The sequence below is a fragment of the Hemitrygon akajei genome, chromosome 1, assembly GCF_048418815.1.
Source record: "Hemitrygon akajei chromosome 1, sHemAka1.3, whole genome shotgun sequence".
Lineage (NCBI taxonomy): Eukaryota > Metazoa > Chordata > Chondrichthyes > Myliobatiformes > Dasyatidae > Hemitrygon > Hemitrygon akajei.
In genome coordinates this window covers 205,026,687-205,046,715 of record NC_133124.1, presented here as the reverse complement: position 1 = coordinate 205,046,715, position 20,029 = coordinate 205,026,687, and the positions used below count along the sequence as shown (strand labels likewise).

The 20,029-nt window shown below is 47.4% G+C and overlaps 1 protein-coding gene across 7 annotated transcripts in view; it reads right to left on the bottom strand.

Moving 5' to 3' along the window:
- Nucleotides 1-20,029, bottom strand: part of LOC140734734 (netrin receptor UNC5D-like) — an 820,373-nt gene that overhangs the window by 581,894 nt on the left and 218,450 nt on the right. The window lies entirely within an intron of this gene.

Sequence of the window (20,029 nt, the reverse complement as noted above, 5' to 3'; positions counted from 1 at the left end):
TTAGCCAGAGCCAGAGACAAAGGTAGATAGCCTCAAGGAGTTTCAGTTACGTGCCTCTCGAAGTATCGAGTGGGGGAGACAGGCTTTAAAGCAAGACTGTGTTTTTGAAATAAACTTATTCTGTGGTTGCAGTTTATCGACTCCGTGTCGTAATTTCAGCACTGCGCGTAGCACCCCGCTACACCATGCTTTTATTCTTTCTACCAAAGTCCATGACCTTCCATTTCCCTATGCTCTTTTCCATCTGCCACTTCCTTGCCCATCTTTTAATCTGTCCGCATCCATCTGCAAACTCCCTGCTTCCTCAACACTTCCTGCCTTTCCACCATCCACACACCTGGCCATAAAGCCATCAATTCCATCACCCAGATCATTAATGGATGACGTGTGGATATTAGCAGACCCAACACCAACCCCTGCAGAACACCACTAGTCCCCAGCAATCAACCAGAAAAGGCTCCATTTATTCCCACTCTTTGTCTCTTACTGGTCAGTCAACCAGTATCTAGTATCTTTCCTGTAATACCACAGGCTCCTAATCTGTTTAGCAGTTCCATGTGTGGCACCCTGTGAAAGGCCCTATGTAAAATCCAAGTAAACACCATCCACTGACTCAACGTTGTCTATCCTGCCTGTTACTTGATCAAAGAATTCCAACAGACTTTATTCAGTTTACTTAGAGATACTGCAAAGAATAGAATCTTCCAGCCCTTCCAGTTGCACCGCCAGACACTTACCGATTTAACCATAGCTTAACCACAGGGCAATTTACAATGACCAATTAACCTACTAACCGGTACATCTTTAGACTGCGGTAGAAAACCAGAGCAGCCAGAGGAAACCCACACATTCACAAGAAGGATGTATAAACTCCTTACATATTAATTCAGAGTTGAACTCTGACACCCTGAGTTGTAATAGCATCACGCTAACCACTCCACTCCGTGGCGCCATAAAGGAAATCATGCTGACTTTGGGCCTATTTTATCATGCTCATCCAAGTATTCCAAAACCCTATCCTTAATAATGGGCTCCAACACCTTAGTAACTTTAGTTACTTCATCACAACAGTACATTGAGGTAGTATAGTATAGGCCTCCGTTAGTCTCGATAGACCATGGATTTGCGCCTTGGAAAGTTTCCAGGATGCAAGCCTGGGCAGGGTTTTTTTTAAATGGAAGACTGGCAGTTGCCCAGGCTGCAAGTCTCCCCTCTCCACGCCATCAATGTTGTCCAAGGGAAGGGCATTAGCCATTGAGGTACAGTAGTAGAAAGGAAAAAAATCAAGATCAAAACGCAGAATAAAGTGTTACAATTATGGAGAAAGTGCAGTGGGCACTTGAGCCTGGTGTTACTATCAATATTTTAAACAAGACTTAAGATAGAGGGTATAATAAAAGATACTCAAAAGGATTTGCAATATTTCAAGATAGAAGATTTAAAGATGGGCGATTATTTTGATAAAGATCTCTTCCAAAATAGTAGGCAGTCATAATGAAGGAATTCCATCACTGGTCAGAAGTTCTAAGTGAAGAAAAATTTTAAAAGCAAATGGAGTATGAGCACTTAACATTACCATCAGGATGAAGTGTGAGGCATTGGTCCTGCTGCTACACAACCCAACTTCAGCTGCAGCCCAGATCAATAGAAATCAAAGATTTATTATGCGAAGACCAATCCATCAAATCTCCAAAGAAGTTAAAGCTTATACTTAAAGTAAGATGCTTTTCACAACCTTAGCATGTCCCAAATGTCTTTACTGCCAATGATCTGTTCAGATCAACAGGACTCCAGTTTTGCAAGAATCCACAGATGAATGGCAAGTCATCTGACTTTGGGTTTTGGATGAAAGATTAATGCTGCCTGATTGCACTCAATCTATTTGAAAAAGCATGATGGGATCATTCACTTTTGCTGGAGCTGTCATTTTATCAACTTAACAATGTGGTCAGGAAAGCACACCAGCACCTCCACTTCCTTAGAAGGATAAGCAAATCCAGTTTGGATTTGGTGTTGACTCTCACCAACTTTAACCGATGCACCATAGATGCATCACAGCTTGGTACAGCAACTGCTCTGCCCAAGGCTGCAAGTAATTGAACAGAGTTGTGGACACAGCGTAGTCCATTGTGAATAGCAGCCTCTCCTCCATGGATTCTGTCTACAATTTCCCTGCCTTGGGAGAGCAACCAGCATAACGAAGGACATCTCTCATCCCACATCTCTCCTCTTCCACTGGGCAGAAATACAAAGGCTTATAAACACCTACCACCAGGCTCAAGGACAGCTTCCACAAGTTCCTTGAACATCCCTCTTGCATGTTGAAGATGACCTCTTGACCTTATAATCTACCTCTAGATGGCCCTTGCACCATATTGTCTACCTGCATGGCACGGTCTCTGTAACAGCAACACTTTATTCTGCCTTACCTTTGCACTCAATCAAAACTCATATGTTTTTGAAATGATCTGTGTGGATGGCGGTGTGGAGGTACCAAAGGAAATGCAAGGCACTCCTTCCCTCCGCTAACCTACTGGTCACCATTGGGCAAGGTGTGGCACCTGCTTAACCCCCTGATCAGAGTCATGTGAAGCCGTGGGAGCAGGTAGTGTGTGATCGTATGAGCAACTGGTGCATATCACATGTCCTGGTTACGCAATCACTGACGCCAGGCAGACAATCTCTGAAAAGCATTGATAATGTCTGGGTTCATTCATCTTGTAAAGACACTGCCCAGAAGAAGGCAATGGCAAATTACTTCTGTAGAAAAAGTTGCCAAGGACAATCATGATCATGGATAAGACCATGATCACCTACATCATGCGACATGGCACATAACAATGATGAGATGTGGATGGCTTGCAAAGCGAAGTTTTCCGCTGTACCTCAGTAGATGTGAGAACAGTAAACCAATTACCAATATCAAAAAAGGATGCTTTCGCAGGATTGCAGCACTCCCTCTGTAAACTACAACAAAGGCAGGGGGTATTAAACCTACAACCCCTGACAAATCAAAATCTGGCCCAGCAGATTAAGGACAGAGTAATTTGGTGTCCACTGAGCTGAGTGTGAGGATTATCAATTGAGCGTTGAGTGGACACAACCTCTGAGTCCCCAAGTCATTTGGTAATGGTGAGGGACAAGAGGGAAAGGAAGGTTGCTTGCAGGTGATGCTGGAGCTCAGAGTCACTGAGCAATACGGCACCACGCTGGCCCTTCGGCCCAACCAAAACGTGCTGGCCACCTCGTCCATCCAACTAGTCCTAACTTACTGCGTGCAGCCAAAATCCTCCCAAGCCCTCCCCTTCCACGTACCTATCCAAATGTTTCTTAAATGATACTACTGTACTTGCCCTACCCTGGGGAAAGGACTGTTACAGTCCACCTTATCTGTGCTTCCCATCATTTTAAACATTTCTATAAGGTCCTTTTTTGTTGCTTTTTTGGGTGATTTTGAATTGGGGTGGCCTCCAGATAATGAACGCTGCGCAGAACTGAATGCGCCTGTTTTATATTCAGTGCTTTTCCTTGTGTTTTTTTTTTGTGGCTGTTTGTATGGTTTTTTTTTGCACGGTGGAGCGGTTTGATGTTTTTCTTTGAACGTGTTCCATGGTTTTTCTTTGTTTCATGGCTGTCTGTGGGGAAGATGAATCTCAGGCTTGTATACTGCATACATTGTTGTTTCTTTCCACGCTTTGTAGCGCATCCCTGCTGTGTCTTCAGCATTTTTGTATGATTTTTATGAGGCTGAGCAGCTAGCTCAACGCTCAACCCACCACAGGTGGACAGCGTGCAAGGAGCTAGCCGGATTCGAACCCGTGGCCACTCATGTCGAAGTCCGGTGCCAATGCCACTACATCACCGCCTAACAGGTACTGCAGACATGCTTTGATAAGAAGTGAACTTTGAACCTTTGAAACTGTGACGGTCGCTCCTCATTCTCCAACGTACTAAGCTGGAATGAACCTAACCCGGCTTACCTCTTCCTTTCACTCTGGTCTTCTAGTCCCGGCAACATCCTTCTAAATCTTTGATTGTAACGATGATCTCTTCCATAACAATTTATATATCGCACTTGCTGCAGAATGAGTATGTTGATCCACGAGCTTCACGATGTTCGGGTCAGTCCTTCAAGACTGGGGCAGGAAGAAAGTACCGGATTGCAGTGACCGCGGTGGTGAATTTTGGATTTCGTCATTGATGAGGGAACCTGGAGTCAGGAATCATGTTTAGGTCGTTTTGTGACAGCAGTCCAGTGCGAGCATAACAATTTACTCCAATTTACTCCAATTAACTACAGCAAAAGAAGAATTGTGAGGTAGTGTTCATGGACCATTCAGAAATCCGATGGCAGAGGGGAAGGAGCTGTTCCTAAAACATAGAGTTTGGGTCTTCAGGATCCTGTACTTCCTCTTTAATGGTAGTAATAAGAAAAGGGCACATCCTGGATGGTGAAACAAGTAAATTTTATGATCAAAGTACATATATGTCACCACATACCACCCTGAGATTCATTTTCCTGCAGGCATACTCAGCAAATCCATAGAATAGTAACTATAATAGGATCAATGTAAGATCAACTAGAGTGCAGAAGACAACAAACTGTGCAAATGCAAATATAAATAAATAGCAATGAGTAGCAAGAACATGAGATAAAGAGTGCTTAAAGTGAGATCATTGGTTGTAGGAACGTTTCCATAAAGAGGGCCCTTCTCGAGGCATCGTCTTTGGAAGATGCCCATGAGAGAGGGGAGGCTTGTGCCCGTGATGGACCTGGCTAAGTTTAGAATCCTCTAAAGCCTCTTTTGACCCTGCCTTGATTCTACGCGGTAATGCAACCAATCAGAACGCTCGCCGCAATACATCTGTGGAGGCTTAGTCTCCAAGTAAATTCCAGAAAGAAACTGACACATATTGGAAACACATAGCGCTGCAGGACGAATGGGGTTAACACAGGAAAGAGGCGCTGAGGTAAATGGCGACCCACGTTGAACGGCAGAGCAGGTGCAAAGGGCCCGAATGACTTCCTGCTCCTGCTTCCGATGGCCGTGACTCAGCAGATAGCACCGCACACTCTTCTAAGCTGCGTGTCTGAAAAGAGAAAAGAGCATCATTCCCCAAGACTGAACAAGTGCCAATTCGTCCCCCGACACACAGTAGAAAAGATGAGTTAATGAACTCATAAAAATCCAATCAAAACCGTAAAACGAAGTGCACAATGCGAGCCAACAAACACATTTACATCAGCCAGCGCATGTCTGTATCCAAAGAGGAAGAACTGTCCCAGTACACCGATGATACTCTCCTGGAGCAACCCATCATACGCCATTCGCTGCACTATGATTATGTTCAATAACCTGCGGCTGGATAATTATCACAGCTTGGAATCGGATGTCGTTCTGTATAAATTCATTATAATTCATTAGCGCTGCAGTAAAATCAGTCATTACTGTTCGACGACAACTTTTCAGCAGAGTTATTAGGGAAGGTGCCGGTGATATCTGCCCGGAGATAAATTTCATCATGTAGCATTCAACATTCTGGCACGTGGTCTGAGCGACGGGGAAGACTTCGATATTGTGCTTGAAATTGGACAGGCCTGAAGTAGCTGCACCAAAATCCATTACAGCCTGATTATATCCATCAGCCGTGGCTGTGTGCAGTCGGTTGTGAACATCAGTGTTTAATCCATAAAAAGGAACTAATGAGAAAATTTAAAATGGAACACACGCTTCGATGACTTTGGAGGCTCTCTTGGATGGAATAAATGATCTGCCAGCATGTCACCTACATGCTGATGTGAAATCTTCAGCGAGCCTGTTCATTGACAAGAAGGACAACAGCCCTGCTGGGGTTATTTTCTTGTACACTCATTAGGTACACTTTGTCTTCTGTCTGCGTGAGAGGCAGCTCATTCTGCAGAGCCGGGGAGATTTACAGCACAGGGCGAGGCCATTCGGCTCCGCAGTTTCTGCAGCGAGGTGAACGCAATTTCACTGCCTCTGCTCGGCACCAGCCATAAATTACACTGGACGCAGGTTCCCAGTTCCTCCGAGACAGTCCCTCAGATTTGAGAGTGACTCTTACAACACTTCAGTGTTTCAATGGACAAGGGAGTGCATGCACAGGGATTATTATGATCCAGTGTGGACACAGCAAGATCTTGTCTCAATGACAAGGAGGTTCAAAATGGTTGGAGACTGGGTTCAGCTGTATGTGATTAGTGTGCAGACAAATGTCTATACACACCCATATATACACACACACACACACACACACACTCACACGCAAAATTTACACACAAACACATACATGCAACAATACACACACAGCCAATTCACACACACTGACATGCAAGTAACACACACACCCTCATAATCCACACACAAATCCAGATAATACATACTCAAAACACAAACACACACACGCACGCGCGCACACACACACGCAGACATGTGTACACAAAAACATAAATGCAGGCATACACACACACGCAAATCACACACAAATACGCAGACAATACACACTCAATGCACATACACACATATGATATACATGCAATTTACACACACATGTAGACAGTATGCACACAGGGAACTCACACTTGGAACACATACATGCAAGTAATAGAAGACACATGGACACACATACACACAGATCACAAACTCAAAGAAACACGAACACAAACACACATGGACACAAGTGGACACAGATCACAAATACACATAGTCACAAATTCAAACGTACACGCACACACCCCCACGCAGATCACAAACTCACATGGGCACTAATTTCTACATTCTTGCCCACACCCTCTTCCCTAGCCCTTCTTTGGTCACCACGGCTACCCTGAACTCATACTCCCGTCCCTGTTAAGCCACATGTCCCCTTCTCATTACGTACCTTCTTCACCCTCTGCAACATCCCCCAGCTTCCTGCACCAATCCTCTCAAACACTTTCTCCCACATCCCTCCAAAAGCCAACTGCTCCACCTCTCCCAAAGTGACCACAACCATCACGGTTCAATGACCTTCACCCGAGGCCTACTCACCATTCACCTTACCCCTTTTCTGCTCGCCACAGGAGACCCACATATCCTCAGTCCCTACTATCTCTAGTGGCACAGAGTTGATCCTGAAGACATTCTCAACTCAACAGCGCTATAGATCACACCCACAGTGGTTCTATTTGTCAGATCTTGTGAGGACATCACAGCCTCCTGGAAGCTTTTGGGAGGATGCGGAGATTTACCAGAACGCCGCCTGGATTAGAGAGCACATCTTAGGAGTATAGTTGAGTGAGCTGGGGCTTTTCTCTTTGGAAGAAGGGAGGAGGAGAAGAGGCGTGATAGAGTTGTATAAGAGACATTGATAGAGTGGACACCTGGCACCTTTTTCCCAGGGCGAACATGGCTGATATGAGCGGCCATAACGTCATGGTGATTGGAGGAAAGTACAGGGGAGATGTTGTGTAGGTATCTCACAGGTGGTCCAGTTTTCTCTCATATCCCAAAGATGGCTTCTGTAAATGGCCCCTGGTGTAGACGCATACGAGAAGAATCAAAAAGGAGTTGATGTATGTGCATGAAAAATGAGTTGCTGAGTTCTAAGAGGAACAAGAGAGGGAATGAAGTGCTGGGGTTGCTGATGCACCATCAATAACTCTCTGAGACGTGAGGCGAGATATAGGCTTTTATTGACTGGAAGAAAGAACAAGCAGCTATTGACCACCATACTACATCCTGGAGACTGAGGGCAGGGCTCAGGCCTCAATCGCCTTTATACCGGGGTCTGTGGGAGGAGCCACGGTCTGTGGGAGGAGCCACAGGAGCAGTCAGCGGGGGGGGGGGGGGGGGGCGTGCCAGACAGGTATATGTAGTTCACCACAGTTGCTCTATTGGAAGCTAGCCTGGATTCAAAGGGCCAAACAGCCTCCTTCTATATCATGATAAGTAAGGTAAAAGACAAGCTGTCTCCAACAATTAAACCCCTTCAACTGACCCTGCTCATTTAATTTAGACCTTCTCAGATGCAAACAACAGTAGTAACGTTGGAATATTACGAGGTGACAAATGGTTTCCTGCAGATCGCATCTTTTTTAAGAAATACCTCTATAGGTGTGGTGAACTACATATACCTGTCTGGACTGCTCCTGTGGCTCCTCCCACAGACCCCTGTATAAAGGCGACTGAGGCCTGTTGCCCTGCCTCATTCCCCAGGATGTAGTGTTGTTCATTCTTCCAGTCAATAAAAGCCGATACCTCGCTTCCTACGTCTCAGAGTGAGTTATTGATGGTGCATCAATTTTATTGACTGGAAGTTAAAGCATGAAAACCGTTTTACGCCCGGAACGATTGGATTTGGACCCCCAAGACCCTGAAGCAGCTCTTGCCTTTGAACTCTGGCTTGCATGCTTCCAATCATACTTGGAGGAGGTTCGTGCAACTGACCCCGCTGTTAGGCACAGAATTCTCCTCTCGAGAGTCACCCCAAAAGTTTATTCATTCATCAGGGACCTCTCGACCTATGAAGGGGCGCTTGATGCCCTCAAAAGACAGTACCTGCGGCCGGTGAACGCCGTCTACGCCAGATATCGCTTAGCCACACGCAAACAGCGGCCTACGGAGTCGACTGCTGAATTTCTCCGAGCTCTACAGGCACTCGTGTGGACTTGTGACTGCAAAACACTCACAGCGGAACAGCATGCGGAACTCTTGGTCCGAGACGCCTTTGTGACCGGAATCAGGTCAGTGTATGTGTGCCAGCGACTGCTGGAAAAAGCTGATTTGACCTTACGCTCAGCGATCGAGATGGCTGGTACGCTGGAGGCTGCTCTGCTCTACGCCGACGCGGTCCAGCCGCGCGATTCACCGCTGGGTCCGTGGACGTCTCCGGCCCCGCAGCCACCGGTCCCCGTGAGCGAATTCGCCAACGCTGCTGCCAGTCGCGGTTCCACGAACTCCCGGAACTCAGTAACTTTGTTACTTTTGTGGGCTCCTGAAACATTCTAGAAACAGTTGTCCAGCTCGCGAAGCGACCTGCTCCAGCTGCGGGAAAAAGGGCCATTTCGCGAAGGTCTGTAAGTCTAAACCGCGCGCGGGGTCGAGCAGCACTGCGTCTGAGACCTGGGGGCCGCCATCTTGCATGCCCGGATGTGAACAACCATCTTTGCCGGCATCACCATGCCCCGCCCCTACCTACCCGTGTGAGACGTGGGGGCCGCCATCTTACATGCCCGGATGTGAGCGGCCATCTTTGCCGGCGTCACCATGCCCCGCCCCCGACTCGCCGGAGTTTACCGGGCACCTGGATGGCTCAACTCTGGCCACCGTAACCCTCGACCAAAGCGCTCCGCACCAGCTCGCAAGGTCGATGATGGACATCCTGGTGGAGGGACACAGGGCTAGCTGCCTGTTTGACACAGGCAGCACTGAGAGTTTTATTGACCCGGACACAGTGCAACACTGTGGACTCGTGACACGGCCAGTAAGTCACAGGATCACCTTGGCTTCTGGGTCGCATTCCACAGACATCCGGGTGGGTTGTGTAGCGACATTGGTGGTGCAGGGCACAGAATATCGGAACTTTGCGCTACTGGTCATGCCTCGACTGTGCGCACCTTTGCTATTGGGCCTGGACTTCCAGAGCCATCTCGAAAGTGTGACTATGGCATATGACGGGCCCCTCCCACCACTCACTGTCATGAATCCTCAGTTTGGTGGGACTTCGCCATATACTCCGTTACCACACGCACATACACACCAAACCACACATCCTGCCCAGCACCATGCCGATAGCTGTGCTACTGACACTACTTGCAGCCTCTCCACCCTCAAGATCCCTCCCCCATCGCTGTTCGCCAACCTGACCCCCGACTGTAAACCAGTGGCAACTAAAAGCAGGAGGTACAGCGCAGGGGACAGGGCCTTCATTCAGTCAGAGGTGCAGCGGCTGCTCGGGGAGGGGATCATTGAGCCAAGCACAAGCCCTTGGCGGTCCCAGGTGGTTGTTGTTCGGACTGGGCAGAAAAATAGGATGGTCATGGACTATAGTCAAACCATCAATAGGTTCACGCAGCTTGACGCGTACCCCCTACCCCGCATCGCGGATATGGTCAACCAGATAGCTCAGTACAAGGTGTACTCGACGATAGATCTGAAATCCGCTTATCACCAGCTCCCCATCCGCCCAGAGGACCGCCCCTACACCGCCTTCGAGGCGGGTGGCAGGCTCTATCACTTCCTGCGCGTCCCATTTGGTGTCACAAATGGTGTCTCAGTCTTCCAGAGGGAGATGGACCGGATGGTGGACCGGTACAAACTGAAGGCCACATTTCCATATCTGGATAACATCACCATCTGCAGTCATGACTGGCAGGATCACAACATCAACCTCCAACGATTTTTCCAAGTGGCCGAAGCTCTGAACCTTACTTATAACAGGGACAAGTGTGTGTTCAGAACCACCCGTCTCGCTATCCTTGGGTATGTTGTGGAGAACGGGGTAATTGGCCCTGATCCCGACCGTATGCGCCCCCTGTTAGAACTCCCTCTTCCCACCACTCTCAAGGCCCTCCGGCGGTGCCTGGGTTTTTTTTCCTATTACGCCCAATGGGTCCCCCATTATGCAGACAAGGCCCGTCCCCTGGTCAAGTCTACCACTTTTCCCCTCTCTGCCGAGGCCTGCGCGGCCTTCAGCTGCATTAAAGGGGACATTGCCAAAGCAACGATGCATGCGGTGGACGAGACCATTCCCTTCCAAGTAGAGAGTGACGCCTCCGATTTCGCGCTTGCCGCTACCCTCAATCAGGAAGGCAGGCCAGTAGCATTCTTTTCTTGTACCCTTCAAGGCTCTGAAATTCGGCACTCCGCGGTGGAGAAAGAAGCCCAGGCCATAGTGGAAGCTATTAGGCACTGGAGGCACTATCTCGCCGGCAAAAGGTTCACCTTGCTGACCGACCAGCGCTCGGTTGCGTTCATGTTCAGCAACCAACAGCGGGGCAAAATCAAAAATGATAAAATTTTGCGGTGGAGAATAGAACTCTCCACCTACAATTATGATATCCTGTACCGGCCTGGCAGACTCAATGAACCCTCTGATGCCCTATCCCGGGGAACGTGTGCTAGCGCACAGCTCGACCAGCTGTATGCCCTTTATGCACATCTTTGCCATCCGGGGGTCACCCGATTTTACCATTTCGTTAAAGCCCGGAACCTGGCGTACTCCCTAGAGGACATCAGGACGATGACCAGGGACTGCCAAATCTGCACTGAGTGCAAACCGCACTTCTACCGTCCTGACACGGCGCAACTTGTCAAGGCCACCCGCCCTTTTGAGCGACTGAGTGTTGACTTTAAGGGCCCCCTCCCCTCCACCGACCGCAATGTCTATTTTCTCAGTATTATTGACGAGTACTCGCGATTCCCCTTTGCCATTCCCTGCCCCGACACTACTACCACGTCCGTCATAAAAGCCCTGCGCCAGCTCTTCACTCTGTTCGGATATCCCTGCTATATCCACAGTGATAGAGGGTCCTCCTTTATGAGTGACGAGTTGCGCTGGTTCCTGCTAGCTAGGGGCATTGCTACTAGTCGAACCACGAGTTATAATCCCCGGGGGAATGGACAGGTGGAGAGGGAGAATGCCACCGTGTGGAAGGCCACACTTTTAGCCCTTAAGTCAAAAGGGTTGCCGGTCTCCCGATGGCAGGAGGTCCTCCCTGAGGCACTCCACTCTATCCGCTCCCTGTTGTGTACGTCCACTAATGCCACCCCTCACGAACGCCTATTCTCTTTTCCCAGGAAGTCTGTCACTGGGACCACCCTACCAGTTTGGCTGACGTCCCCGGGGCCAGTGCTGCTACGTAAACATGTAAGGAGTAATAAATACTCCCCGCTGGTCGAGAGGGTTCACCTCCTGCATGCTAACCCCCAGTATGCCTACGTGGTCTTGCCTGATGGGCGGGAGGACACGGTCTCTGTCCGTGACCTGGCGCCCGCAGGAGCTGCAGACCACTACCCCATACACTCCACGGTAACTATGAACCCTGTACCCGAGGTGACACCGCGCACACCGCGCCACACCCAGACTCCTCACGACGCTCATGTACCGGGCATCTCGTACGCGTCTATTCCGGGGGCCTCGCACACACGTGAGGGATCCCTGACACCTCCAGTTGGGCCAGAACCAGCCCAATCTTCATCTCCGGTGCAATCACCACCTCCGGCACCTGTGCAATTGCAGCCGGAGCTACGTAGATCGCAGCGAAAGATTCGACCACCTGATAGACTTAACCTGTAAATATACTTGTAAGAAACTTCGCCACCTGGGGACTCTTTTAAAACAAAGGGGGGGGGGTGAATGTGGTGAACTACATATACCTGTCTGGACACGCCCCCCGCTGACTGCTCCTGTGGCTCCTCCCACAGACCCCCCCGCTGACTGCTCCTGTGGCTCCTCCCACAGACCCCTGCTGACTGCTCCTGTGACTCCTCCCACAGACCCCTGTATAAAGGCGACTGAGGCCTGTTGCCCTGCCTCATTCCCCAGGATGTAGTGTTGTTCATTCTTCCAGTCAATAAAAGCCGATACCTCGCTTCCTACGTCTCAGCGTGAGTTATTGATGGTGCATCAATAGGTAATATAAAAAAAACAACAATGTAAATAAACTTTACCAATCTTTTGGAGTGAGAAGAAAAGCTAAGAAATTTAGGGTTTTGACCTGAAATGTCGACAATTCCTTTCAGGGGGAAGGTGCTCGACCTGTGGATTGTTCCTTCAGCAGATTGCTTGTTGCTTAAGAGATTCAGTTCCTGCCACCCTGACCTGTAATCTTGCTGTTACCGGTAAAATTATACCTGGGGAATCTTCTTCCTTTTTCAGACTGTGTTTCTCACACACACACACAAACACACACACACACACACACACACACACACACACACACACACACACACACACACACACACACACACACACACACACACACACACACACACACACACACACACACACACACACACACACACACACACACACACACACACACCAAGTAACCAATTGAACGTAACCGAAGACGACAGTATAAAGGCAACAAAGATGAAGGTACAAGAGTTTGAACCCATGGGTTAAGTAAAAGAGATGTAAGCTAAATAAACAGCAGGCAAAATGATCGATGGCACAATTAAAACTGAGCTGAAGCAAAAGAAAACAATTATACAAAACCAACAGGGATAAGAGTGAGAGAAAACTTCAGGCTTATGGGAATTCATTGAAAAAGATTAAGCGTGGTGTTATATACACTAAAGGAACAAAATGGACCCTTGACAGGAGTACAGAGTCAAATGTCATTACATTATTAGGACATCTTTGCAAGAAATAGGATTATTAACAGCTAATGTGCATCCACCGTAAGAAACCAAAATAGAACGTGATTTGGCGCTTGTTGCAAGTTTTCATGGCGTGGTGACAGCAGTGAGACAGAACATACACGCACGCACGCATGCACGCGCACACACCTCAGTGCAGCAGAGTGGGAAACTGCTGCACAGTCTGATCTGACAGTTGGTCAATAAGTTAGCTTAATAATTGCCCGCTTTTTAGATATTGAAATGGAGTTGTGGGTCACCATGATGGGTTTTGTGAAAGAACTAAGATACACAAAATAATGTCATGTTTCCATAACACTCTACTGCAAGGGCATCGATTTCTCTAAAATCCAGTAATTTCTCCATCCCCCCCCTTCATTTTCCACTCTCCATTCTGACTTCCCTCTTTGCCTCCTCTTCTACTCACCTGCCTATCACCTCACTTTATTTCCCCTCCTCCTTCTTTTTCTCCCACAGTCCACTCTTCTCTCCTATCAGATTCCTTTTTCTTTAGCCCTTTACCTTTCCCCTCTAGAGCAGGGTTCTACGGACCCCTTGCTTAATGATCTTGGTCCATGTCATACAAAAATGTTGGGAACCCCTGCTCTGTCAGCTCCCAGCTTCTCACTTCATCTCCCCCTCCTCCACCCACCTACCTCCACCTATTGATCTATTTATTGATTGATTGAGATACAATGCAGAGTAGGCACTTCCAGCCCTTCGAACCACACCACCCAACAATCCCACTATTTAATCCTAGTCTAATCACGGGACAATTTCCAATGAGCAATTAACCTACCAACCAGTATGTCTTTGGACTGTGAGAAGAAACACCATGCAGCTGGAGGAAACCCACACGGTCACGGGGAGAGCGTACAAACTCCTTACAGGCAATGGCTGGAGCTTGTAGGTTCTCCCCGTGATGGTGTGGGCTTCCTCTGGGCACCCTCCCCTCCCCTCACCTTCTTCCTCCTTCCTCTCCAGACCTGATGAGCTGCCTTGGCCTGAAGCGCCGACTCTTTATTCCTTCCCGTAGATGCTGGGTTCCTTCCGCATTTTGTGCGCGTCATTCTGGATTTCCAGCATCCGCAGAATCTCTTGTGTTACTGACGAGAATATCACTGATCCCAGCACTGCGTTCCCTGTTGAGGTGTTGCAAGTTCCTGCAGTTGTTACTCAGGTGCGCAGGACGAACTTAAAGGGACAGGCACCATGAACACAATCTCGTCATTCATGTTCTGCACTATCTATTGATCGATTGACACATAGTGTGGAACAGGCTCTTTCGATCCTCCAAGTCACACCGCCCCTCAACGTCCTGTTTTTTATCCTAGCCTAATCGTGGGACAACTTACAACGACCAATTTAACAGTTATGGGAATGAATCTGTGGCTACTCATCACTGTTCTGGTATTGAAATGGAACTGTAGTTTTTGTTTCAGTCGGCAACGTCACCAGGCTGATTCCCTTGACTTTATACAGTAGATCTCAGTGACTCTGCACCAGTTACTGGAGGTCCTAAAGGAGAATGAATGACCCCCCCTTCTGAGCACTGATGGTCCTATCAAGTTAAAAGACCTTTACTTCTTTATATCATGTTTTGAAACGTTAAACCCACTCCTCACAGCTGCCACATTATTTGCACAGCCTTCTACTCTGATTTAATTTTATTGTATTCAGAGATACGGTACAGTCACAGGCTCCTCTGGCCCAACAAGCCTGCACCGTCCAATTTCATCCAGGTGACAATTAACCAACTAAACTGCACGCCTTTGGAATGTGGGAGAGGGAATCGGAGCACCCAAAAGAAACCTACACGGAACGTACAAACTCCTTACAGGCAGCCATGGAATTGAACCCGGGTCACTAGTACTGTAAAGCATTATACTAACCACTATGCTACTGTGCTACCTTAACACAAGGTTAGAGGGGAGAGCTGGACCTAGTTATTGCTTTGACTTTAGAATACAAAACTACATTTGAATTGTATCAATCGTTCCTTGGCTTCCCCCAGGCACGAGAGGTTGATGGGGACATGTGTCATTTTCTGTGAGCGACTGGTAACTTAACGCCTTCTGTAAAAATGGAAGCTGTAACTCCTGATCGTTTCTTCCTCAGCAATTTAGACGCCCACGCAATGTGCTCATTGCCTGTCGTATCTGTGAGCACGATTAGGAAAGCTCCAACGCTTGCCTCGGATTTCCCGGTGGGGGGGGGGGGGACGCAACACCACCCCAGGAGATGGGAGAGATGACACATGAGGGGCGTTTTTGAGATGAGAAGTTTCACTTGGCCAGCTTGCCATCGTCAATTACATCGGTCATCTGCCATTTTCAGCCACTCTCCCTCTTTCACCAAAGCTAACGATTACATGAGCCAGCCAATTCCGCATCCCTTGACTTGGCTCGTTTAATGGCATTTCCGAGATGCAGTCAGTGTGCTGGTTTAAGTCACACTGTGGCTCCCGTGGGCTACATTATTAACAGAAATAGCCATCTTTAGATAGGCTCTTAAAACTGGCCCCTTCAGGTGGCCTTTGCAATCACTGCGAATCTCCTGGATCCGTGTGAACAGTAGCCTGGAATTCTCTTCCTCCCCTGATTATCCCCTCGATTAATTCCCTCATTGAGTTAAAACCATCAGGAACAAACTTATTGCTGTTCACCTGGCTGTTTATCTGGTCACAATGCTGTAAGGAATGGCTACTCCTCGCCTGGGTTGCATTGCTGGCTAATTAATTGTGTGTGTTAGGTTTCCAAATGTTTATCGGATGTGGTAAGGAAATAGTCTTTCTTCCCCACAAGCCAGGCAGCTTTCTATCACAGTAAACTTGCAATGGAATAGTGTGAGAGATTCTTGTCTACTTCAGATAAGGACCTTCTGCCCTTTGACGTGATTCTGCCTTTAGCGATAATGTGTGGAGAAGGCCCTTCCACCCTTCGAGCCCTGCTGCCCCAGCAAACCCCAACAAACCCGATTTACTCTGACCAATCACGGGCCAATTTACAATGACCAATTAACCTATTCAGTACATCTTCCAATAAACCCAATTAACTCTAACCTAATCATGGGAAATTTACAATGACCAATTAACCTACCCGGTACCTCTTCGGGCTTTGGGAGGAAAACTGGAGCACTCAGAGGAAATCCCACACATTCCAGAGGGAGAACGTACATAAACTCCTTACAGAACGGTACCAGAATTGAACTCCAAACTCTGGGATGCCCTGCACTTTTAAAGTGTCATGCTAAAACCGCCTCACTACCGTGTTCTGTATCAGGAAACAACAAAAGATCTGAAATAAAACAGAATATGCACAAAACACTCAGCAGGTCAGTCAGCACATCTGTGGAAGAGAATGAGTTCCAATGATGGTCTGAAATGGTAATGGTTTCTCTTACTGCAGATGCCACCTGATTTTCTTCCTGATCTCTACCTGCCTTATCTCTCATTATGAAACAATCTCTCTTCTCCTCCCCTTCTATTAGATGTAAGATAAAAATCAGCTTGAAAGTACACACCTCCAGACTCAAGGGCATCTTCTATTGCATTGTCCTCAGACTACAGAATTGGACCTCCTGTGCAACAAAAGATGTACTGCTGACCTTACAATTAAGCTCGGCACGGTAGCGTAGTGGTTAGCACAACGCTTTACTGTACCAGCAACCCAGGTTCAATTCCCACCGCTGCCTGTAAGGAGGCTGTACGTTCTCCCCATGAATGCGTGGGTCTCCTCCTACAATCCAAAGATTTACAGGTTGATAGATTGATTAATTGGTCATTGGAAATTGTCCCATCATGAGACTAGGAGTAAATCAGTGGCTTGAAGGGCGGGAAGGGACTATTCCGTGCTCTACCTCGTCATGGCCCTGCATTGCATTTCCTATGTAACTGTAACTCTATATACTATGTCCTGCTCTGATGTCTATTTTCCAGCTGCTCCTGATGAAGGGTCTCAGCTCAATATGTTGACTGTTTATTCCTCTCCATCGTTGCTGCCTGATTTGCTGAGCTCCTCCAGCATTTTGAGGGTGCGTTACTCTGGACGTCCAGCATCTGCACGACCTCTTGCGTTTACTATTTCTGTTACGGTATTTCCCATGCACAGGCACGCGGAAGTCTGCAGGTGCTGGACATCTAAAGCAAACACACACACACACAACTCTGGAGGGACTCACCCACGGACAAAAGCAAACAGTCAACGTTGTGGGCCCAGACTCCTCCCCCTTCCTTCTCAGTCCTGGGGAGGGGACTCGGCCCGAAATGCTGACTGTTTGCTCTCTTCCATGGATGCTTTCCCTCATGCTTTGAAACACACTGTATGGATGGCATGTGAAGCAAAGTTTTTCACAGCATCGTATTACATATAACAATGATAAACCAATTATTGAACCAAAACAGAATATACTGGAAATACTCAGCAGGTCAATCAGCAACAATGGGTAAAAAATCAGAGATAAATTCCTGTGGGAGACTTATTATTGGACTGTGAAAGAGAGAAACTAAGTCAGTTTTAGGTGCAGGGTTGATTGGGAATGACAGTTTGGATGAAGGCAGTATCTGTTAGAAGACAAAGCCAGATAGAATGGGTTCATGGGGCAAGTAGATGGTGTTTTGGGTGTCAGGGTGGTGATACGTCTCTACTAAAGGGAGTGTAAGGTGTTTCTTCCCTCTGCTAGCCTGCAGGTCCCTCTTGGGCAAGGTGCTTAGCCCCACATGAGGCCATGGGAGTAGGTGGTGGATGGTCATATGAGCAGCTGGTGCATATCATCAGTCCTAGTTATGTGACCACTGACACCATGCAATCTCTGAAGGGTATTGATAATGGCTGGGCTCACCTGTCTTGTAAAGACACTGCCCAGAAGAAGGCAATAGCAAACCATTTCTGTAGAAAAAAATTGCCAAGAACAATCATGGTCATGAGACCATGGTCACCTACGTCATATGGCATGGCACATGATGATGATGAGATGATGGTTGAAAATGTTCCTTTGCGTTAATAGCAGAGCTGAGAGACATGCCCAGCAGCTCAGGATCTCATATCGAAGAGAGAAAAATCGAGCCTATATAAGACCACACGACATAGGAGCAGAATTGGACCATTTGGCCCATCAAGTCTGCTCTGCCATAAAATTATGGCTGATCCTTTTTTTTTCCTCTCCTCAGCCCCACTCCCTGGCCTTCTCCCCGTAACCTTTGAGGCCATGTCAAATCAAGAACCTATCAAGCTCTATCTTAAATACACCCAACAGCCTGGTCTCCACAACTGCCTGTGGTAACAAATTCCACAAATTCACCACCCTCTGGCTAAAGACATTTCTCTGCATCTCTGTTTTAAATGGACGTCCCTCTATCCTGAGGCTGTGCCCTTTTGTCCTAGACTCCCCCACCATGGGAAAATCCTTTCCACATCTACTCTGTCTAGGCCTTTCAACAATGAAAGGTTTCAATGAGATCCCCCCTCATCCTATAAAGTTCCAGCAAATACAGACCCACTGCCATCAAACATTCCTCGTATGATAACCCTTTCATTCCCAGAATCATCCTTGTGAACATCCTCTGAACCCTCTCCAATGCTAGCTCATCTTTTCAGAGATGAGGAGCCCAGAAGTGTTCACAATACTCAAGGTGAGGCCTTACCAGTACCTTATAATCACATCCCTGCTTTTGTATTCAAGCCCTCTTGAAATGAACACTAACATTGCATTTGCCTTCTTCACCACTGACTCAACTTGCAAGTAAACCTTTAGGGTGTTACGCACAAGGGCTCCCAAATCCCTCTGCATCTCAGATTTTGGACTTTCTCCACGTTTAGAAAATAGCCTTCACAATTATTTCTACTACCAAAGTACATGACCGTGCATTTTCCAACATTGTATTTCATTTGCCACTTTCTTGCGCATTCTCTTAATCTGTCTAAGTCCTCCTGCATCCTAGCTGTTTCCTCAACACTACCTGCCCCTCCACCAATCTTAGTATCATCTGCAAACTTGGCAACCAAGCCATCTATTCCATCATCTAAATCATTGATATACAGAATAAGAAAGAGGTCCCAACACCGACCACTGCAGAACACCACTGGTCACTGGTAGCCAACCAGAGAAGGTTCGTTTTATTCCCATTGACTGCCTCCTACAAATCAGCCAATGCTGTAACCATGCCGGTAAGTTTCCTGTAATACTCTGGGCTCTTAACTTGGTAAGAGTTGTGGCAGCTTATCAAAGGCCTTCTGAAAGCCCAATATATACAACATCCACTGCATCCCTTTATCTATCCTACTTGGAATCTCCTCAAAGAATTCCAACAGGTTCATCAGGCAAGATCTTTCCTTAAGGAAACCATGCTGACTTTATCCTATCTTGTCCTGTGTCATGACATAGAGAAAGAGAGCAATGGACTTGATGTTATGGGTTGGTCAGTGCGGACTCAAGGTATTGGTATTGGTTTACTATTGTTACATGAACCACAATACAGTGAAAAGCTTTCTGTGATAATAGTATCAACTTATGAAATATTGAGTATCACTTGAATATAACTCCAAACACGAGTTGTGAATAACAAGCATTCACCACCCTTGCTCGGCCATTGTCACCACACTTGAGGTACTCAGTCACTCCCCTTCTCCATTTTATCATTGGTCTTGTTTTCTTTGGAGCAACCA